Source organism: Lactuca virosa, chromosome 4, assembly GCF_052849685.1.
Source record: "Lactuca virosa cultivar CGN04683 chromosome 4, Lactuca_virosa_CGN04683_v6, whole genome shotgun sequence".
Lineage (NCBI taxonomy): Eukaryota > Viridiplantae > Streptophyta > Magnoliopsida > Asterales > Asteraceae > Lactuca > Lactuca virosa.
Genome location: NC_136429.1, coordinates 200,016,585 through 200,041,947, shown reverse-complemented (window position 1 = coordinate 200,041,947; position 25,363 = coordinate 200,016,585).

Genomic DNA, 25,363 nt, shown 5'->3' with positions numbered 1-25,363 from the left:
AATACTATAAACCGAATGTGACATACTACTTCTCGATACGACACTTCATCGTGGTATCACTTTGTAACCAGAGTCTCCTGGAAGGAGAGTGGGCATTGTGTGTATAGATCTATATGGGATAGACACTCCCACATCCCGACTGCTAGCTACAGTCCCAGCCGATAAGACCAAGGGGTGACAGAATGTTACCTCACTACATATGACTCGGAGGGTCATCAGTTATTCAGCCGTCGATCAGCATAGTTACATACGAGTTCACATTCAAACCTTTAATTAACCAAAGGCAAAACGGACTCCCCGAGGAGTATTGTACATTTAATACTGCCTGGAGTCTGCATTTTCATCACTATCAGTCAGCAGTGATACTGCTGGGGTAAAACATTAATTTCCCCTAGTTCGTTTATTTTTAAATCACCTTACATGAGTGAAGTCTAATACTATATTTTCATATTGATAATTTCACTGGGGAAAACTCTTACTATTACGAAAGAACAAACATACAAACAATCGGGTCTTGGTAGAAGACTACATTTTACTGGAAAATATAGGATTTTCTAGGGAGTATACTATTTACAAACATTTGAAATCAGTTACTACATTAAGTTGTTACATACATTTTCATACAAGCAATGACACTAAATACTTATGAACTCACCAGCTTTATGCTGATAAACTCTTTCAAAATAACTTGTATTCTCAGGTCATCAGTAGACAGGTACCGACGAAGCTTTTGAGAAGATGGAGCACATACAAGACTCCTCTTTTATTTTGATTATACATTTTGGTGTCTTACAAACTATACAGAAGACGCTTGTATTAAAATTATTATGTTAATGCAATGGATGTTGTTGCTTGTCTTTACTATTATGCAGTGTTATGATACTGTAGATGACATCCTCCACCCCAGAACGTTTCCGTCGTTCCGATTTTCGGGTGTGACAGATTTGTATCAGAGCACTGTTTATAGTGAATCGAGTATATCAACCCATAAAAGATATACAAACTATAAACACAACGGGATTAAAACACTCTGACCAAGGATATATACTTTTAAATAATAAAATATTTAACCAAGTATATATATACATCTATTCATACCAGGGTCAGTATCATACTAGAACAGAACAAAAGTATTACGATTGTTGAAAAACACAATTAGGCTTAGAGACATATGGTCAAACCTAGGGGGATATAGCCTGAGCAACTATATTTTCTTAGGAGTGACTAGCATGTTCCTAAGAATGATTGTGGTGTTGCAACAAGACTAAAAGCTTACCAACACTACTACAACAAGAACATTAGAACAGAGCTTAAACCTAAAATACTATAGGAGTATTTTGTGTTACTATAATTACTTACGTGCCAACTAAAAAGAATCTTCAATAGTACATCCATTAACTATTCTTTCCCCATTCTCGTGTAGATAACATGGCTGGCTTCCATCTCCCCGGCAATCCGTATTATCCCAACCAAGACATTGGTGGATGGCTTGATGATGAGCCAGAAGATGATTACCCAATCCCTTTGGATGATCACCTCGCAGAAGGCTTTTTCAGATGGCTCGGACTCCGAACCAGAGGTCAACAACCTACCCCAAGGGAGTCAAGTCCCAAACCTCAACCCCCATCTAGTATTTCAAGGTCCCACTCCCTTGTGGGAAACAACCTTGAACCGTTGGAGCGATGAGCAGGGTCAACCCTTACCCTTCAACGAAGACCGAAGCTTTTACAACATAAACGAGGGAGGCTCAGCTGACCGTGTCCTACCCATCATGGTCCGTTGGATTGCTCGGAACGTCGAGCAGGGTCATGCAGCCATCGACCGAGTAGTGGAAGTTGACGCCAACTCTGGCCTTAACACAGTCCGCATTCGCCGACTCGAAGAGGCTATGGAAAGAACAAGGAGGACCAACGAGGCTCTGCAGCAACAGCTAGCCGCATCCCGAGCCGAAGTCATGGAACTCCGAGTGCGTCAGAGGGCGCAAGAGCGACATCTTCAGGAGGTTGTACGCCAACTGGCAGACCTGAGGGTTCGCCCAAGGGATACCCGTTGCCGGTAGAAGATGTCGACTCATCTTTCTCTTTTGGTTAAGGAATAGCCTTCTTTTCTGTGCTCTATGGAGCACTTGACTGTAAACATTCCTAACTTTTAAAGTACTCTAACTAGACTTCTAAGCTGTCAACATTGTCCCTTATGGTTTGATGTAAGACCTACTGTTAGGTCATTTTTCCCCGAACTCGTTTTACATCATTAATACTAGTAATATTGGCAGTTATCTCATCCATGGGAAAGTCTTTACCTTTGTGATTCCCTACTCTATTGTTTTGCCTCAATCTGATAATTGGACTATGGTGATTTAGTCCATGAAACACTCTCATCATACTTACAATTGATTCTTACTATTATCATCATCTCTATCAACTTTCAGTAAAAGATGCTGCCTCGTCCTCGTCCGACCAGGGGCAGACCTACAAATCAAACTCCACCACCACCCCCTCCGCAGTTCGATGTGGTGATGTTTCAGGCAGCTGTGACCGCCGCCATGGCTCAAGTAAATTCTAGTGGTGTTAGTGGAACGGGGACTGGCACCAACTCTAGCCATGGTTAAATCCATCCACGTGCACGGGAGTGTACCTATAAAGATTTCATCAGCTGCAAACCTACGTACTTCAACGAAACTGGAGGGATCATTGCGATGTCCCAATGGATCGAGAGAACAGAAGCAATATTCGAGATGTGCTCATGCCCTGAAGGAAGCAAGATAAAGGTCGCTGCTTGCACCTTCACCGAAAGGGCCCTGTGTCACACCCCCAAACCAAGGATGGTGGAAATGTCCGGGGGTGGAGGACTTCATGTATAGTATCACAACAACGAGTATAATAGTGCTCAAAGTAAATACAACCATCATAAATATAATTGAAAAGGTTACACCATAGAATAAGTTTACATGTTTCAAAATCAATTACATTATGATGACAAAATGAACTATTTGACGATTTATCGTCCCATCCTCAAAATGCTGTTGGTTTTCCTGTTTCACTGATTTCCTGAGAATACAAGTAGTTTTGAAAAAGTGTCAACAATTAAGTTGGTGAGTTCATAAGAGTTTTTTTTTAGAAAGAAACCGTTTTCCTTATAAAAGCGACAAAGTATGTTTCCAGAAAATCCAATATTTTCTTTATTAAGTGAAATGGATGCTTCTATGTTATGCGATAATGAACCTTAGAAAGACCCATAGATTCCTTCTATAATCGCCCAGTGTATATAAGTTATATAAAATTTAAGTTAAATAAACCGTCGAATATAATGGGTCTGCCCTAGGTCCACAACCAAACAAGGAACAGGAAGTAAGGCGGGCCCACTAATTCTAAGTCCATTATGACTAGGTTCTTATATAACTCTAGCATATACACTTAGCAATTGTAGCTGAAGTCTAACAATTTTAGATGAAATATAGGTTTTAACAGAGATATGATTCCAAAGAAAATCCTATATTTTCCTTATAAGAGTTATGTGGTCCTAAATCCCAGGACCGAAAATAAACAAGTATTTTCCATACTTAAAGATATAAAAGTGGTTTTAAATCGGCATAAAACCCTTTTTAAAGTTAGGTAGTCCTAAATCCCAGGACCAAAAATAAACAAGTATTTTACCATACTTAAAGTAATTCTTGCAATTTTAAATCGGCATAAACTCGTTTAGTTTAGAAGTAAAACCCCTTTTCAAAGTAGAAGTTTCCATGTAAACTTAAAAGATTGTTAACTACCTATGTGAGTCTCTATAACCATACTATGACGAGAAATAACCTGCACAACGTTTTTCAGACGTTAAGATACTATGACTCTTGTCACCCGTAGACCTGTAGGTCCCACTGTAGCTAGCAGCAAGGTGTGGGGTGTCAAACCCAATATAGATCTATACACAATTATCATGCTCTCCCTACAAGAGACTCTGGTTATAACCTACAGGAATTGGGATCCCGTACTCGAACGTACGGGGAGAAAATTGCCTCACAACCTAAGTTAACTAGTTTACACATAGTTTGATATTAAAACCTCTTCCGTGGAGGAAGAAAAATCACTTTTTCTGAATAAATTAGTGATATGAAATCCTTAAACTATTACTATTATAGTTTATCATGTAGGATATGAAAAAAAACTCATTTGTTTTGAGAGTAAAACCTTTTTCGTGTAGTAAAAATCCATAAACTATGCTTATTGAAGTTTATTATATGTGTTCGAAATGAATGAGTAAACCTTATCATGAATGACTAAATTTCAGTTTAAGATGATAAACTAACAAGATAATACATTCAATATTTATAACTTATGGTTATACACTTTGCTCAACATATTACAGAGTGTTATGAAAGTTACAAGCTGTTAACTAGTTTTTAACTGTTCTGCACTGTTTTAGAAAGATCATAGAAAAATCATACGAAGTCGAAAACTGAATCCGTAAATTCTGAGAGTTCATAAAATGTGTCTAGTTTGTTCATAATTTTTATTATGATTTTTGGAAGTCTTTAGCTTGTGTTAAAATGTTCATATTCACAGACTAGTCCGAACTCATTTTTGAGATGATAGGCAGTTTTGTAAAAATCACCATAAATCGTAGAAAAATCGTTTGGTGATGTACAAGTAGTCATTTTAAAGGTATGAACCTGAACTCTATGCACCAAATACAGTTTGGAAAACTAAAATGTTTAAGTTGACCAAAATAGTCCGTGAATGGAGTTGAACTTTTCTGATGAAGGATGTTAAATGAGTTTAGTTGTGTTCTTGGTGTTTTAACTTGTATTCCCCCCCTTAAAACTTAAGAAAAACATGAAAAGATAGGGGTATGAACTCACCTTGTGTGTTCTTAGTGGATGGATGTTGAAGAAAAGAAGTGTTCTACTCAAGAACACTAAGAAGATGCCTTGAAGGTTCGAAGATCTAACATGAATGTGATGATGTTTATGTAAGATATCTATGATTTGAGTAGAAAGAAGTGAAATAATCTTGTGGAGGATGATAATACTTACCAATAGTAGAAGAAAAGCTTGGGGAATTGTCTTGAATCTCGCAATCTAGAGAGAGAATTGAGAGAGAATGATGTTTGTCTTTTGGAGGGAAAATGAGAGAAATGAGAGGAAAGTGAGGAGAGATAGGAGTTTTCAGCCTTTGACCAAGAGTGTGGCTGGTAAAATAGTGGGGAAAGTACTCTTGAATGACCAGGTATGGTGGGAGGGACAAGGGGTTGTACTATGGAGCTATGGGGAGGTTGCTTGTGTCATACACTAAGGCAAAGTCAACACTCCACCCATAAATCTCACCTACTAGATTTTATTCTTAGGCAAGGATTTTCCCCAAAGTATAATTAAAATATGAATATTTGGGGTTTATTATGTTAAAATACGAGTTTGGGTGAAAATCCCGCGTTAAAATCTCGAAAAACGGGCTCAAAACGCTAAAAATATTGAAAACCGGGCAAAAACTGCCAAATTCTGAAATTTGGGGCCGGAGGTTCGGTCCTAGTCCTTAGAATCGAAAGTAGGAGAAGAAACCGAGAGAGAGGGGTTCGGCTGCACGGGTCGCCTCTCGGACCGAAGGTGAGGCTCGGTTGTGCATGGGAACCGAGAGGTCTCGCAGGCATGCTCATCAGAAGGGACCGAGGGTCAGGATCTCGGACCGAAGGTCAGGTCCTCGGACCGAAGGTTGGAAGGGAAGAGCCGAAAGTCAGGTCTCGGTTCTGATTAGTCAGGGGACCGAAATAGACCGACCGCTCGGTCCATTTCGGTTGAGAGGGTTTCGGTTCTCAGGAGGTTCGGCTCCTAAGAGGTTCGGCTCCTAAGAGGAGTTTCGGTTTCTAAGAGGAGTTTCGGCTCCTTAAGGCTGTTTTTCGCGTAGACTTCCGTTTTCGAGCTGTTTTCGTCAAATTCGAGGGTCGGGATGCCCCGAGTGATTATAAAAAGCTTCTGCTCCCCCGTCGTTCTTCTCTATTGGACAATCCCTTTTCTAATGTCCTATTTCGCCACAAAGGTGACATATAGGAATGGTTCCAACATTGGCAGTTGAAGTGATGAACTCGACCGGAGTTCTACAGATGCGGGCGGTATGCCCGTTCATGTTGCATCTATTGCAATGCAACTCTCGGCAAACTCCATGATGATGGTAGTTGCACTTGCTGCAGTGTGGGAGGTTTCCTAAATACGACTTGGTTGGTGCTAGAATAACAGGGTTGATGGGGGTATCGACTGCCCCAGTTCGTTGCCCTCTGCTAGGTTCTTGAGTTGAACAACTCCCTTTCGTGTTCTCGAACTTTCGTTTAAGGATATTAGGCTTAAGGTTCGAGAGGTCCTTATAAGTACGTGCTCGTTGTTGTACTTGGCCATCACCACGATCGGGGTTACCGATAGCATTACTACTAACATTTGTATTGTTAGCATTAAGGTGTGCCATGACAGCTGCTACAGCTGCTGTGACCGCAACTTGAAACGTAGCCGCATCTATATGAAGGATTGGTGTTTCGCTGGTGGGTTGGTTACATTTTTTTTGGAGGCATGATTTTGTTACATGATAAGAAAATGAGTTCGTGAGCGACTATCGTGTCTTTAGATGTATTCTAACCATTTGTATCTATGTATTAATCTTTTGTTTTGTTATTTTGTTCTCAATGATTCGACCTGCATCCCTATGATGCAGCCCTGGTAAGGAACAGGAATAAGTTTCTAGAATGGTTAGGAACCGAGTATCCTCCGAACTAAGTTACCTTCGTTTGGTGGATATCGTTTCCCAATTTTCGAAAATATTCGGAAATAATTCATAACAGTGTCTACATAAAATAGACTTATGAATTTGAGAAGTAATCACTATCAATTAAGATTCTGTGATCTGATTTATTGTTATTAGCCGTGACAGGAAAAGAGGATAAGCTCCAAACCTAATGTGAGTAATGAAATCACTAACTCACTAGGTTGAACCGATTTACTAGTTATTACTTAGATGAAAAGGTGCTCGAACACTTCACATGAATCATGCGTGGTTTCCCTTTGTTCTATTCTAGGTGGTAATGATTTGTTCTCACCTGGTATCTATAGGGTGTCCTTCTCCTCTGTAGGTATATTGAATTCCCTAGCTATCTTACTTCCGATTCTGACACTGACCCCCATTACTTCGTAATGAAGATTTTGAATCTTGGAAGTTCATGCGAATATCTCATTGGTGTCCTTAATAGGGTAAAGGAACTAAATGATTTCTATAGTTTATGTAATTCTCATATGTTTCTTTCTTGGGATTCTCCTAATGAAATTCTGTTGGATTCTCCTTGACTCTTCTATTGATTGCTGGAGTAACTATGTTTATCTAACGTGTTTATACGAGAATGGGAATGCCTAAAGAATCTATGAGAAATTTTTTTTTACGAAAGTGATTCTTTCTGGTCCTTCTATAATCACATGGTGTGTACCAATTATATATAATCTAGATCAAATAGACCTTTGAATAAGTAATCCTACTCTAAAACCACATCCAAACAAGGAAAAGGAAGTAGAGTGAAAATCACATATTCTAAGTCTATAAAATCTCGGCTATATATAACCTTAACGTATCCACATAGTAATTATAGACCTATTAGAAAAGATCTTTTTTAACATTTCCCCAGAGGTATGTAACATACCTCCATGTTATTTTAGTTATGAGTTAGATTCTTGGACTTCTAGATACAAGAACTTAACAAGTTTTCAGTTTCCATGTTATAGCATCCTAAAATACTCCCATAGTATTTTAGTCTTTGGTTCTAGAATTCTTCTAGTGCTTAGGTAAGTTTTAGACCAGTTGCAACATTACAATCACCCCCCTAAACACATGTTGGTCATATCTCGGATGAATATAGTTGATCAGGCTATATTGATCCCAGATATGATTATGTCACTGTCTAGGTTTAACTGCAATGTCCAACATCCAAATACTTTTGTTTTGTTCTTCTTGTGATACTTATTCTAGTATATATACTCTGCATGTACTTACACTTTTATAAAATATTAATATGTTTTTAAAGTATAACTCTTGGTCAGAGTGTTTTTATCCCAATGGGTTTATAGTTGTATATCTTTTATGACTGATATATTGAGTTCACTATAAACACTGCTCTGATACCAATCTGTCGCACCCCCAAACCAGAACGGCGGAAACGTTCGGGGGTAGAGGACTTTTAGGTAAGTATCACAACACATGCAATATAGTAATCAAAGTACAAACAACCATTGCATTAATAAGTATAAGTTTTACATAAGTGTTTAAACATTACATATTCAAACACTAAAGTAGGTAGAATAGAAGACAAGAGTCGCGGTACGGTACTAGGTAGTCTTCTCAAAAGCTTCTGGAGTGTACCTGTCTACTGGATTCCTGAGAATACAAGTTATTTGAAAAGAGTATATCAGCACTTAAGCTGGTGAGTTCATAAGTATTTTAGTTCTGTTAAGTATACCCTAAGTTCTTTGAATGAGTTCACTGATTTCTCCAGGAAATCCTATATCTCCTGAGGTGCTTAACTGATAACCTCAATAGTTTCCCTCTGTAATTACTTAGTTTATACTGATTATACATAACATAATATTGAATTGATAGTTAAATGGGTGTATCTGCCCTAAGCCCACAACCAAACAAGGAACAGGAAGTAAGGCGGAAGTCACACATTTCACTGTCAATCGGACATTACTTATGTACGACTCTGATGTAATAACTAAGGAATTTTAGAATTAACCACTAAAGGTCTTTTATGTTATACTAGTTTACAAAGATTGAGTGACTAAGTTTCATTTGATAAGTGGTTTAATTCCATAAACCGTTTCCTTTGTATAAGTGGTTTAATCCCATAAACCGTTTCATTTGTAAAAGTGGTTTAATCCCATAAACCGTTTCATTGGTAAAAGTGTTCTTAGTTATATCTATTCTACAGTAACAACCTTAGTATTAATCATGGAGAGTATTCTATTATCCATAATACTGCCTTGTGGTTTTAAATGTTCAAAACCAGAAGTACAATACTTGATTTCATGATATATAGCTCTTACTGTAAGTAAAAGCTACTGAAGGTATATCTGGTCGGGATGTAATTAACTTTTCTTACTGTTATAACAGAAGTATATTACTTTGTAATTCACTCGTTGTTTTATCCATGTGAGTCCTATTAACCATACTAATATGACAGAAATGCCTGCAGCGACCTTCTTCAGGCGTCGGAACGGTATGATATTTGACACCCTAGGCCTGCCGGCCAAACTGTAGCGAACAGTAAAGGTGTGGAATTGTCAGTCTCATATAGATCTATACACAAATTCACGCTCTCCCTACAAGAGATTCTGGCTAATAGTTCAGGACTTAAAAAGGTCGTACTTAGATAAGTACACCGTGAAGGGTCTCACAAATTTATTATTTCAACGAGATTTCCGATGTATTATTATTATTACCCGATGAATGCTAACTCTGGTACTTTGTATCGTACCCTTGGTTAATGCAAACCCGGTAAGATGTGTTATTACCTCGAGTTTGCTAACTCGGGTACTCTGTATAGTACCTTTGCTAATGCCAACCCGGAAGAATGTATTATTACCCGTGATTGCTAACTCTGGTACTCTGTATATCGTACCTTTGTTAATGCAAACCCGGTATGATGTATTATTACTCGTGATTGCTAACTCTGGTACTCTGTATATCGTACCTTTGTTAATGCAAACCCGACATTACCACGTGTTTGCTAACCCTGGTACTCTGTATCGTACCTTTGTTAATGCAAACTAGGTATGATGTATCTTTACTTCTTTAATATGTTGTTCGTATATTAAAGGTATTATACATATCTTGGTATAGGTGAATGAATTCTGGTAATTTCCTTGGAAAGTATACAGTTGTAAATCATACTTGTATCTTTAGTTTTGAATGATAAATTATACCTTTTATAATTTATATGTTCTATCTGATTAGCATGGTTTCTCATGGATGAACACCTTTGCTCAGCCTGATACAAAGGTGAAGATACCAAAAGGAGTAACCTTTTGTACTTATATATGTATAATATATATATATATATATATATATATATATATATATATATATATATATATATATATATATATATATATAATTAATTAAGAAGGAAACGACCTTCAGACAAATAATACAACCTTAATTCCACATCTAAACAAGGAAGAGGAAATGAGATAATTCATTAGTCCTAAGCCCTTCAAATCTTATTTATATATTTATACATATATAAACATGATTTTGGCATTTATACTTTGAAATAATTTATAAAACATTTTTCAAAGAATTTAACGGAGTTTTACATGACTTTAAAGATTTGACATGGCTTCACGTTATTTTGGAAGTATTTGGTAATTCTTAAAAGCATACGGAAACATTTTGTGTGATTATTATCACATACAGTTATTAACACAATTTATTATTGTGTTAAACTTGTATTCCCCCCTAAAAAACATTTAAAAACCATTAAAAAGGTAAATTATAGGGGTATGAACTCACTTTGATAAGCGGTGATTTGGGCAGCGTTTCGTTTCCTGGAAAAGAGTTTGTTTGACGAAAAACCGGCTCAAACCGGGCAGAGTTTCGACAGGAGAGAGGATGACTTCTTGAGAATTTCGGGGCTCCGGGGCTTGCTTCGGGCTTTAGACGTGATACCGGGGCCTTGGGGGGTCGTGAGAAAGTTTACGGGTTGAATGGAGCAAAATGGGTGAAAAATGGGGTGAAAAACCCTTCCATCCGAGAAGGCTCGCACCCTTTATATAGGGGTGCGAGGGTTCGGTCTGAAGGGGGACAGCTGGCGAGGGCTCAGACACCTAGCGAGGCGAGGAGGTGAGTCAGCAGGACACGCGGCATCTCCTGCGAAGGCTGTGCGGATCGGACCCGGTGCGAGCACGTGACTTCGGACAGGTGGCCTCTTCTAAGTGGACCGAAGTTCGGTCCAATGGGGAAAGAAGGTGTCGACTTCGGACCAATCAGGAGACGACACGCGAGGCTGCGGTCCAATGAGAAGCGAACACGTGGAGGCCTCGCATGCGGGGTGACGTGTCCGAAGCTGACTCATGCGAATTTGCCCGATTTTCAAGATTTTCTGCATTTTTGTGCCAAAAACTTGCGAAATTCATAACTTTCGCATACGAGCTCCGTTTTATACGTTCTTTATATGCACACGTATGTAAATTCATACTCTATGACTTTTGTTTAGACTTCGTCGGCTGGTTTTGATTTATTTTTAATATTATTATTTTAAACAGACCAGGACGGGAATCCGTTAATAATTCATAAGTTCTTCATCCGACGTCCGTTTTCGTCTGTCTTTTTACCGTTGTGCTACTTTTGACGAGACCTTCGATTCTTGTTTAAGTTGCATCGGCTAAATATCGATCGATTTATATTTCGAATTTTTAGCTGTCTACTGCTAAACCGAAACTTCAAAAAATCATAACTTCCTCATACGAAGTCGGACTTTTACATTCTTTTTATGAACGTTCTCGGTTTAACATAATCTACAAGTTTCATTTAGATTGTCAAGGCTAAAAATCCTTTTATCGAAAATTCGCTTTTTACACTGAACAGTGTTTTGCCGGTTTTACCGCGGATTTTCGATTGGTCATAACTTCTTCGTTATAACTCGGATTTCAGTGTTCTTTATGTTTTTGGAAACCTTGTTACAAACTCTACCACTTGGTTCATCCCAATTACGATTATTGATCAATTTATTTTTGACCAAAATTTGACTGGTGTCACACTTGGAGAGATTTCTCATACTTAGAGAGTTTTGGGAGAGATTTCACACACTTGGAGAGATTTCTCATACTTAGAGAGTTTTGGGAGAGTTAGAGTGAAAGAGATTGGGAGAGACTTCTTTTGTGACCTTTTTGAGTGTTTGGCTTTGCAACGCAAGGTTTGTACATCCCGTTAAGTCTCGCGATGATTGTTCTATGCCCCTGAGGGTTAAGGAATAATGTTTTATCAAGTAGTTTCATCACTTGCCCTGATTAGGGTTTAGAATTTCCGAACACGTGAAAACTCTAAGTGATACTTTATATTAAGATTGCGAGTAGGTACAATAAGAGTCATGATGGAAACCCTAATATACAAGGGTTAGATGAGTTGACCGGTTTGACTTGTTGAGTTTAGTTGACTTCGACTTGGCCAAAAATTGAGGGTTGTCACACCCTGACATGGTGGAATGGCCATGTCAAATCACTCTCACTGGTAGCAGCTAACGCCATGGGCTGGGATACACTAAAGGACCTGATGACAAGGGAGTACTACCCGAGGGGCGAAATTCAGAAGCTCGAGGAGGAACTGTGGAACCTCAAAATGAAGGGTTTCGACATAGAGGCTTATACAGCCAGGTTTTGCGACCTGGTGACTCTATGTCCCAACATGGTCCCACCGAAAGTAAGAAAATCGAAAGATACATCTGGGGTCTGGTACCCCCATATCGAGGGAACATTCTAGCATCACACCCTGCGACCTTTGACAGTGCCAAGGAATTGGCCCAAAGGCTTATTGATCATGAGGTTCCTCCTACCCCAACAACTACTACAGTGACTGCCCCCGCACCAACCAACACAACTGACAACAAGAGGAAGCGTTGGGACCGAAAGAAGGGCAAATCAGCTCAACCCTCTTCCAAGAACCAGCAGGCGGTGGCTGTCCATGCTGCCACTACTCCTGCTGCCCCTGTACCAGCCAAACCATATGTAGAGAGCCTACCTAAGTACACCAAGTGCTCCTTCCATCATAACGGCCCCTGCCGAGAGATGCATTGCACTAACTGCGACCGGAAGGGCCATACCGCCTGGTTTTGCAGAACACCACCCAAACCCATCACCCAGGTTCCCAGTGCAGGAGTAAGCCAGGCCTGCTACGGGTGCGGCGAAACAGGGCACTTCTAAAGAAACTGTCCGAAAGTTGGGAATGCGGGAGGAGCAGGAAGACTACTTGCTATTGGCCACAATGAAGCCGTGGCAGACCCCACAGTAGTCACGGGTACGTTCCTTCTCGATAAATCTTATGCTTGTATCTTATTTGATAGTGGGGCAGAGAGGAGCTTCGTAAACCAAAAATTTAAACACTTACTTAATCAAGTACCGCAAGCACTAAAAGAAACCTTTGTTGTAGAAATGGCCAACGGAAAGACAGAGAGCTCTAACTAGATTTACATAGGTTGTACCCTCACGCTAGATAATCATTCATTCCCAATCGACCTCATACCAGTAGCTATCCAGAGTTTCGACGTCATTATAGGCATGGACTGGCTGAGTCTTTATCGCGCCGACATTCTATGCTTCGAAAAGGCAGTCCGCCTGAACCTACCGAATAACGAAACCTTGTTGATCTACGGAGACAAACCCAATACGAGCCTACGTATCATCTCGAGTATTCAAGCCCAGAAGTACTTGTGTAAGGAATATCGTGCATTCCTTGCACAGGTAGTCGATGCGAGCCGAAAAACAAAAGACCTAAAAGACCTCCCCGTAGTACGCGATTTTCCTGACATCTTTCCGGAAGAACTCCCAGGATTACCCCCGCAACGTCAAGTCGAGTTCCGAATCGACTTAATTCCAGGAGCGACTCCCGTAGCCAAATCGCCCTATCGTCTAGCACCTGCTGAGATGCAAGAACTATCCGGTCAACTTAACGAACTGCTCAGCAAGGGCTTTATAAGACCAAGCTTCTCACCCTGGGGAGCACCAGTCTTATTCGTGAAGAAGAAAGACGGATCGTTCCATATGTGCATCGATTACATGGAGCTCAACAAGCTTACAGTCAAGAATCGTTACCCTCTTCCTCGCATAGACGATTTATTTGACCAGCTGCAAGGGGCGAGCTACTTTTCTAAGATTGATTTAAGATCCGGGTATCACCAGTTACGAGTGCTTGAGGAGGATGTTCTAAAGACAGACTTCCGAACTCGTTACGGACACTACGAGTTCGTAGTAATGCCATTCGGATTGACCAATGCGCCCGCAGTATTCATGGACTTAATGAATAGGGTATGCCGTCCTTACTTAGATCAGTTCGTTATCGTTTTCATCGATGACATACTTATCTACTCTCGAAGTAAGGAGGAACATAGCGATCATTTACGACAAGTCCGAGGGACCTTACGATAAGAGAAGCTTTATGCGAAGTTCTCTAAATGCGAATTTTGGATCCGAAGAGTCGAATTCTTAGGACATGTGGTTAGCGAAGAAGGAATCCACATGGACCCTTCCAAAATTAAAGCCATCGAGAACTGGTCAGCACCGAAGACGCCTACGGAAATTCGTCAATTTCTAGGCCTTGCTGGCTACTACTGCAGATACATTCAGAACTTCTCTCGAATTGCGAAACCCCTTACAACATTGCCCCAGAAAGGCGTGGCCTTTGACTGGGAAGAGAAACAAGAGAAGGCGTTCCAAACGCTGAAGCGAGCCTTATGCACCGCACCGATACTATCCCTCCCCGAGGGGATAGACGACTTCGTGGTATAATGCGATGCATCCAACTAGGGGCTCGGCTGTGTTCTGATGCAACGAGGTAAGGTCATCGCCTACGCCTCAAGACAGCTGAAGACACACGAGGTCAACTACACCACACACGATCTTGAATTAGGAGCGGTTGTATTCGCCCTAAAAATCTGGAGACACTACATGTACGGTACGAAGAGCACTATCTTTACAGACCACAAAAGCCTACAACACATATTCAACCAGAAGGAGCTTAATATGAGGCAACGACGGTGGGTCGAGCTACTCAATGACTACGAATGCGAAATTCGTTATCATCCGGGAAAGGCCAACGTGGTAGCGGACGCCCTAAGTCGGAAAGAATATTCTGGTCGAAGAGTCAAGTCATTAACGATGACTATCCATTCGCATCTATCCGCACAAATTAAGGAGGCTCAGCTCGAAGCCTTAAAACCTGAAAATGTGGCAAGAGAATCCCTGCGAGGAATGGATAAGAACTTAGAATTCAAGGGTGAAGGAGCTTTATACCTCATGGACCGGATCTGGATACCGAGACACGGTGGCTTCAGAGAATTGGTCATGGAGGAAGCGCACAACACTCGTTACTCCGTCCACCCAGGTTCAGATAAGATGTATCTGGATCTTCAAAAGTTATACTGGTGGCCTAACATGAAAGCGAAGATCGCTACCTTCGTAAGTAAATGCCTTACTTGCGCCAAGGTCATGGTCGAATACTAGAAACCATCAGGTCTACTCCAACAACCGGAGATACCTGAATGCAAGTGGGAGCGGATCACTATGGACTTCATAACCAAGTTGCCCAAGACAACGGGTGGACTTGATACCATTTGGGTCATCGTCGACAGATTGACCAAATCCGCACACTTCCTGCCCATCAAGGAAACTGACAAGATGGAAAAACTCACAAGAACATACATTCAGGAGATAGTACGACTGCATGGTGTTCCTATATCCATTATCTCCGAGAGAGATAGGAGATTCACTTCGAGGTTCTGGCAGTCACTACAAAGCTCCTTAGGAACGAGGCTGGACATGAGTACAGCCTACCATCCACAGACCGACGGACAAAGCGAGAGAACTATCCAAACCTTAGAAGATATGTTGCGAGCCTGTGTGATCGACTTTGGAAAGGCATGGGATACTCATTTACCCCTTGTCGAATTTTCCTACAACAACAGTTATCACACGAGCATAAAGGCTGCTCCATTCGAAGCCCTCTATGGCCGGAAGTGCAGATCCCCTCTGTGCTGGGCTGAGGTGGGTGACACTCAGTTAGCTAAAGGAGGAGTTCCTGACAGCACTCTCACGGGTCCGGAGATCATTTGGGAAACGACAGAGAAGATCGTTCAGATTCGGGAACGATTAAAAGCCTCTAGAGACCGACAGAAAAGCTACGCAGACAAACGGAGGAAACCTTTGGAATTCCAGGTGGGAGACCGAGTCCTTTTGAAAGTCTCACCCTAGAAGGGCTTGATACACTTCGGAAAGCATGGAAAGCTAAATCCAAGATACATAGGGCCTTTCAAGATTCTCGCTAGAATCGGCCTCGTAGCTTACAAACTCAACTTACCTCGCGAGCTTAGTAACGTACATCCTACCTTCCACGTCTCGAACATGAAAAAGTGCATATCCGACGAGACTCTTGTAATCCCACTCGACGAGATCGAGATCAACGAGAGCCTCAACTTCGTGGAAGAACCTGTAGAGATCATGGACCGAGAGGTCAAGCAAACGAAACAAAGTCGTATCCCAATCGTGAAGGTTCGCTGGAACGCCAAGCGAGGACCGGAATTCACATGGGAGCGCGAGGATCAAATGAAACTTAAATATCCTCACCTTTTTACTTAGTTATTTGTAATAACTCAGTTGCTTGAACTCTAATTTCGGGACGAAATTCCCTCTAACGGGGGGATGATGTGACAACCCAAAATTTCTATTTGCTCAAACCCTTCAGTCAAGCACTACAAATAATAGTTAAATTCATCTCTATTAATTTTAGCCGGTTTAAAGTCCGTTTGGGTGTTTTTATTATAAATTCATCAAACGAACAAATAAAAGGAAGTATCTTCTAGGAGTGATGTGTAACAAATAAACATTTCACACCATAGCAAGGTGTTTACGGCCAAACTTTGGGAGTTTGGGCCGTAAACTCCTCTTGGCCGTGAACTCGTGCTTAAGGCATGAGTTTACTCCTCATTTCCTCACTTCTCACTTCAAAGCTCAAGAACACCCCCATTTCTCTCTCAAGTATCATAACATATTTCTTCCAATCTTCCAAAAATGTAAGTGTTTCTTCTCTTGATTTGTTGTTATAACACTTCATCTAGTAGTTATGCATGATTTCATCCATGAAATCTTGTCTTTTTCATAGATCTTCAAGTGTTCTTCAAAACACCAAGAACACACACTAGTGTTTTTGGGCCTTAAACACTCTTACAAGCTTCCTATAAGTAAGTACACTCCTCCTAACTAGTTATTTACTTAGAATACTTGTTAAACCATTGAAAAACATCAAGAATACCCAAGAACACATGGGTTTACGGCCAAGGCAATCTCCTTGGACCATAAACACCATAAGGTGGTGCATATGTGCCACCATTACCTTTTAGGGCTTGGGTATTGGACTAGAACCTTGCATGCATGAGCTAAAGACCTTAACTACGAAATGGTAGGAGTTACCATGGGTTTACGGCCGTAAACCCACTTGGACCATAAACCCAAAACCGTAAACTCCATGGGAGTTGGTCCATGAACCGTAAACCCTAATAAGGGGGCCATATGAGCAACAGTCCCTTCTAGAGCCTTGGAACCAAGTCTAGATCACTTCTTTGAGGGGTATGGCACCTTAAACAAGCAAAAGAAGCAAGCACACATGAGTTTACGGCCATAAACTCATGGTATTAGGACCATGGGCCGTAAACTCTAAGAGTTGGTGCAAATTGTGCCACTATTACTTCCTAAGGCTTGGACTTGATCATAGGATGCTTAACCTTGACTTGTAAGACCCTAAAACACACAATGATACTAATTACCATGAGTTTACGGTCGTAAACTCATGGGCGAAATGACCAAAAACCGTAAACTCATGTGGTGTTACCATATGGGCAGGAAACTCCAATGTGAGGCCATACTCTCTTTAGATGCAACCCCTTGATACTCCTAGCACTTGAATCAAAGTGTTATCCATGTTTTAGGGTGTCCTTACTTGATTAATTAGTTGTTAAATGACTAATTAGATACATATATGTGTCATTACATGTTAAATAGGATCTGTGTGTGTGTTCAAGTCTTCACTTGACACTTAGCATCCTATCCGGCACTTCCATCCAAACCACTCACTACAAGTGAGTTCATACCCCTTAATCAACCTTTGAAATGATTTTAAATGCTTTAATGGGGGGGGGAATACAAGTTGAAATATTCTAGTTATTGCTTTAATCACATGTGATTAATGACTAGAACAAACAGAAAGATTTACTACTATTTTCAAGTTACTATCAAATTTATGGTTTTCAAGCGTTTTAAAACCTTTTATTAAACTTTTAGATACTAAAACTGTTTCTAAACTCTTTTAAACTTACATTGTTTTCAAACTCATATCTACACTAATATATTTATATAAGTAAGACTTAAAGGACTTAGGACTGATAGCTCACCTTATTTCCTGTTCCTTGTTTGGTTGTGGGCTTAAGGTATCCTGTTATTTGTCCGAATATCGTTGAACTCTTAGTTATATATCCTATATATATGTGTTGGATATAAAAGCTTTCACTTCAGTTCAATGCCTTTGTGTAACATACTACTTATCGATACGACACTTCATCGTGGTATCACTTTGTAACCAGAGTCTCCTGGAGGGAGAGCGGGCATTGTGTGTATAGATCAATACGGGACAGACACTCCCACATCCCGATTGCTAGCTACAGTCCCAGCCGATAAGGCCAAGGGGTGACAGAATGTTACCTCACTACATATGACTCAGAGGGTCATCAGTTATTCAGCCGTCGATCAGCGTGGTTACATACGAGTTCACATTCAAACCTTTAATTAACCAATTAATAATTAAAGGCAAAACGGACTCCTCGAGGAGTATTGTACATTTAATACTGCCTGGAGTTTGCATTTTCATCACTATCAGTCAGCAGTGATACTGCTGGGGTAAAACATTAATTTCCCCTAGTTCATTTATTTTGAAATCACCTTACATGAGTGAAGTCTAATACTATATTTTCATAATGATAATTTCACTGGGGAAAACTCTTACTATTACGAAAGAACAAACATACAAACAATCGGGTCTTGGTAGAAGACTACATTTTACTGGAAAATATAGGATTTTCTAGGGAGTATACTATTTACAAACATTTGAAATCAATTACTACATTAAGTTGTTACATACATTTTCATACAAGCAATGACACTAAATACTTATGAACTCACCAACTTTATGCTGATAAACTCTTTCAAAATAACTTGTATTCTCAGGTCATCAGTAGACAGGTACCGACGAAGCTTTTGAGAAGATGGAGCACATACAAGACTCCTCTTTATTTTGATTATACATTTTGGTGTCTTACAAACTATACAGAACACGCTTGTATTAAAATTATTATGTTAATGCAATGGATGCTGTTGCTTGTCTTTACTATTATGCATTGTTATGATACTATACATGAAGTCCTCCACCTCAGAACGTTTCTGCCGTTTCGGTTTGGGGTGTGACAGACACTCAGCATCTCTTATCGATCCTTCATACCAACAACTCACTCGAGGTGAGTTCATACCCCTACGCTTTTACGATTTTTAAACGTTTTCAGGGGGGATACAAGCCAAACACAAATGCTTTTCTAAAACTAATACAAAAGGACTTTTAACAAGTATAAAACTCATGCAATTGATTCAGATAACGATTTTCCTATATTTAGATATCCTATCCCTTTTGTACTATGTTGAGCATAAGGGACGTTTTCAACTTACCACCAAAATTGCATAGTTTTTCAGATTCAACATTCACATCATATACATGTAAACTATAATAGGTATAGTTTGGGGTTTTCAAATCATAACTGTTACGAATTCAGAGTTAATCACCACTAAATATATAAACTATGACAGATTTAGTTTATGGTATTCTTTACTACAAGGGTATGGCATTTAATAATGATTTAAGTATAATTATTACCGTATGCTGCGTCCAACGAATTCTAATACAAGAAAACACTTTAGAATTAGATGTAAACTAGATTGTACAACATTGTGAGGCTCTACTTCAAAACTGTACCCTTAGGGTACTGAATTAAATCCTATCCTAGTATAACCAGAGTCTCCTGGAGGGAGAGCGTGATAGTTGTGAATAGATCTATTCGGGATTCACACTCCCACACCTGAACTACTAGCTGCAGTTAGGCAGGCATGCCTGGGGTGACAAATGTCATTTAACCAACACTTGAAGAATGTTGTAAAGGTCTCTAGGTCATATCAAGCATGGTTATACGACTCACAATAAGTATAAACTAATCATTTGTTTACGGGATTTCACTCTTCAATGGTTTTATTTTAAGTAATAAACCTAATATACATACTGGTAATAACCAGGGTTTTCACACTATATGATACTTACGTTACTGGTGATAGCCAGGGATCTCATGCAAGTACTTTCAGATATAAGAACCGAATTCAATAACGAACTTACCATGGGCCTTAGGGTTTAAGGCTACTTTTCATTATCTAAGAAAATATTGGATTTTCTTGGAAACATACAAACCTTTCTACAAATTTATAAATAGACTTTGCTACATAGCCTCGCTTATGAACTCACCAGCTTTATGCTGATACTCTTTCAAAATTGCTTGTATTCTAAAAAAATCAGTAGACAGGTACCTTCTGGAGTTTTGAGAAGTTGGAGCAACTAAAGTAATGTCTTTAAATTTTACTTTCATTTTTTATGTAATTAAACAAGATTTAAACAGATGTAAACCTTTTTCACACAATGTATTCAATGTTTGGTTGAGTTTACTATGATTGCTATGATACAATTGTTGTGATACTATACATGACGTCAATCACCCCTGAACGTTTCCGCCGTTCCGGTTTGGGGGTGTGACAGGAGGCATATCATCAGACTTCGGTTTGTTGATAGTGGCTGTTCCAGGCACATGATAGGGGACATATCGCAACTGTATAACATTCAGAACTTTGTTTGAGAGTATGTGTCCTTTGCGGGAAGGGAAGAAAGGAAAGGATCACACATGGGGTTTATGCTTAATGATGTGAAGAATTTTCGGATCTGTTCTGAGATAGAAATATGTGTGTTGTTCTCAGACCTTCTGGATGCCAATTCAATCGGTGACTTGCGGTTTGAGTTTTCTTCTCGATACTCCTAAGTTTATCTTAAACTGATACGTTTTGGAGACAATTTTTTTATTTTTTTATAGTGTTTCGTTAGTAGGTATTGTTTGGGAAGTGATATGAAGCTTAGTGCTAAAGGGCATTTTGAAATTCGTGTAATGCACTAAAGATAAATTGTTTAGACTCTGTGCTCAATGTGTTGGTAGGCACGAAGGATTCAAAAGGACTAGACATAGATTGACAATTGAAAGGACTTGACATTGTTGACCTAGTTAGTTCCGTTTGGTCTGACAATATGACGCTCAGGTAGATTGAGAAGTGTGATATACATAGGAACTTGCAGGATACACTAAAAGCCATATGTATCTACAACTGTGGCTCAACATTTCCTTTATGTATGGACTTATGTCCTTATTTCCGGTTCTGATAGGGAGACTGGGGGGTTCTGATAAAGTAGGTCTGTAGGAAATTATTTTCTTGATTTCTATCTGTCAGTCATATGTTGCCTCCTCTGCGTGATTGGAACATATCCGACCTGGAATGCAACATATGCAACTCAGTCTCTATGAATCTCCTTATCTATGAAATTCTTTCTATATGTTAGTCATATGATGTCCCCTCTGCGTGATCGGAAGATCCGACCTGGGACACAACATATGCACCCTACTATCTCTCTAACCCTCTATCTATGTTAGTCATATGTTGTACCCTCTACGTGATTGGAAAACATCTGACCTGGGATACAACATATGCACTTCTATATCTGACTTCTTTCTTAATGATTGAATACTCACCTAAAGTAAGGAGTTCTTTGGAAGTTCTTAATTGCTGGGGTATATCAGGAAGTGGGAAACACGTTCTAGTGCATCTAAAATTGAACCATTTAATAGGTTGTCTATAGATCTTGTTGTTTAATTTAAGTGGACAACAATATCCTTGGTCGTCGTCAGCTAAATGGCCCATTTAAGAATATAGATCATAACGACTTGTAACTTATAATCTGTCAAATTTATCAAATATCCTTTGTGTTTAAGTGGACCACAATACCGGTGATTGACAAGATCTAAACATGCAGGCGTGTGCTGATAAACGATATTGAATTGCTTGACAACTTTGATCCCAAATTAGTCTTAAATTTAGTCATTATTTTTGTTTTGGTTAAATTTGTTCATAGTTTTCCTTTATGCAAAAATTTAGGGGGAGAATTAAAAATTTTAAAAAATCAAACAAATATCAGAAAACCAAAAATCCAAAAATATTGTTATTTCTGTTTTATTTCTTTTTTAGAAAAATCAAAAATCCAAAAATATTTTTGTTTCTGTTTTATTTTTTTCAAAAAATATGAAAAATCCAAAAATATTGTGTGCTATGTTTTCTTTTAGTTTTGTTTTTATCTCAAATTTTCCTTTGTCTTGAAAAAGTGAATTAAGATGTAGATAAGACTCATGGAGACTGTATCGAGAATTTCTGAGCCAAAGCTTCATCTGTGATTGTCGAAGAATTCTCATTCGAAGGAACAAGAAATGAAGATTATTCTTTCAACATTTAATCTTTCAACATTTAATCTTTCAACCCCAGAATCAAGGTGAAGCTGTACTTGAAGACTATGTGACAGATTGTATTGAAGCCTCCTCAATCAATTTGTTGCTATCTATGTACCTGCTGAAGTGATCTAGAAGATTCGTTCTCTGTTATTCTCTCTGAAGATTCTCAAGCTGAAAGTGCTGATTTTCAAGAATCTCTACATAAAGCCTCCTCACCAACATGCGTTCAAAGTCAAATTTTGATGAAATGCCCAACTATTCAAGATGAAGTCACTCACTTAGAAGATTCATATGTTCATCTTAAAGTTGTGAAGAAATCGAAGATAAACGCTAAAGCCAAGCTCACAGTGAAGATATAAAAGAAATGAAAGCTACAATCCTAGGGGAGTTTGTTGGGTCAAAAGAAAATAAAGCTATAAATTAAGGGGGAGATTTTTGGGTCCAAAAATTGGTTTATACTTTGCTTTTCTAAGCATTTATTATTTTTAGTCTTGGGCAAAAATAGTTTTGGGTTTAATTATAGCTCGGACCGAAAACCATGTGTTTTCGGTCTAGCATTGGGTTTGGGCCTTGAGTTTGCGGTCCATATATATAGATAGATGTAAGAGTGAGGAGTCTAGAGGAGAATTATTGTTGAGTGGAGCATGTACTAGAGAGAGAAAGTTAGAGAGAAGTTGTATGTGTGTGTTCCATTGTACCACACGTTTGCGGCTCAATAGAAACGTATGCAATTTGGATCATTCTTGCTTCTACTCCTTCCTATTCTCATTGATTATTGTTTGTTCTTGTGTTTGATCACTAGTTGGTTCCAGATTTGGGGACTTACATTTCCAACGATACTCATTTCACAATTCCTAATCCTTATCGTAAGTGTAAGAATACCAAGTTCTTGCCACTTACTGTAACTTGTTAGATTCTAAACTTATATGCAGTGATCCTTTTGTAATGACTATGTACACAAGTCACAAAGACTTTTGCAATTACAAAACATTCCATTGGAGATTGTTACAAGACAATTCCATAGATCCGAAGCCTCATATTCAAAGCACATTCTTTTGAACATCCTTGTTGCATAAAAGTTTCTAACTTTCTCATAGATTCTTGATATCCATCTCCCATTATGGAAACATTTTCATATTTTCCATATGACAACTCATTGTTAATAGACTCCAGTCTATTCATAATAATGTCAATATGGTCCATCGATTACTATACTTCCAACTATCCTTAAGCAACCAATCTTTGGCGAACCTTGGATTGTTCTTAGCAATTGTTTAATAACTTTAGTCATATCCAGTTCTAGTCCTTTTTCCCTTTTAATGCCCTAGCAATTTGGAAAATTAGAACACATGAATATTATAGCATATGCAATCGATCCTATACCCGAAGCATATGGGATACGATTCATAATGTCTTACATAAAGACATGATACTTGACCAGTCTTTTGCTATATATTTCCTTATATAGAATTTCCAATGTTGAAGCATTTCAACATGGTATACATATAAATCCTTGACAAAATTTAATTAAAAACTCAATATAAACTTTTAAAATAGAAATGAAGTATAAGTTCCTCTCCTTTAATTATAGCAAAACAACTTTTCAACCTTGCAACTTTGCCAATTGAAAACTTTGTTTTCTATAATTAACATTGCTAACTTTCAACATTTACCATAATATTTATGATCCCACTTGCATAACAATTATTTTGTTACTTGCGCAATATTTATGCTCCCACTAGCTGTAACATAAATCCAGAAATCGGCTGGACTTCTAGAAATCAATACTTTATTGACTTTCTTACCAAAGTTCAGATTTCTGACACGAGATGTTTCGATAAGCCTTTATCTAATCTCACACACCTTTTATTAGAAAGCTCATATGTGTGTCTAAACAATTTTAGAACTTACAACAATAAGTCTAAAATGTTTAGACCTTTTGCAATTTCTTACAATTCGAACTATGAAGAGGGATGTCGTAGTCATAATCGAATTTGAGAATGCAAATATCACAATTGCTAACTTTTTAAAATCTACTTAGTGAGAGGGTTTCCTCACAACCATTTTCATGAATTGGAGAGAAACCTTATGACACTTAGATTATATGGTGTATGTGTTCCTATCTATTTGAATTTGTCAAAACCATAATCACAAGACAAGGTTAGTGACAAATCCAAACTCATATGGACTGAACTTGTGCAATCTTAATTTCTTTCCACCTGGCAACACAAGGGCCTGCGATTGCTTCCAGGTTGTTATGGAAACAATTGAGAACTCATAGAACTGACATGCATAGTCAACTTAAACTGGAATGGCCACAGAAACAAGAATATGTCAATACGATAGGTTACAAACCTCAAGTCGTGTGCTAGTGATTCACAATAAGTTTACTCTTGATTAGTTCTTGAAACTTTTCAAGACATTTATGACTCCCACTGACCTCTTGACATATAACATTCTCTTTATCAAGAAACATTACTTGACAACAAAAATTCAAGAGTTAGTGCGAGATCTTATCAAGACAAACACTTCACACAATTGGTCTTAGTTGGTCATTGTTTTATCCAAAACATCACAACTCACCAATTTCAAATGTACAAGAGTAGAAAACATTTTACTCTACATTTGATAAGTGTTATAAACGTTTCTTAAGATTATGTCACTCAAGTTACAATCTTGGAGTACGACTCTAAGACCTGATTTTGGAACGAAGTATGATTCATCTTAATTGATTTAACTATTTCAACAATTCCTGATTCCTCTTCTTAGACAAACAAATGCACTAAGGCGTCCTTAGAGGATCAAATTGTGATATGGTTTTCATAATCAATAAGATGATCATAAAACACGATACTCGAGTACTCTCCCATCTTTTCATATTGGAGAAACTTTTATCTTTTGGCCGACTTCAATTATTCTTATTCATTCTGCTATACATTGAAACTTTTCCAACGACTCAAAA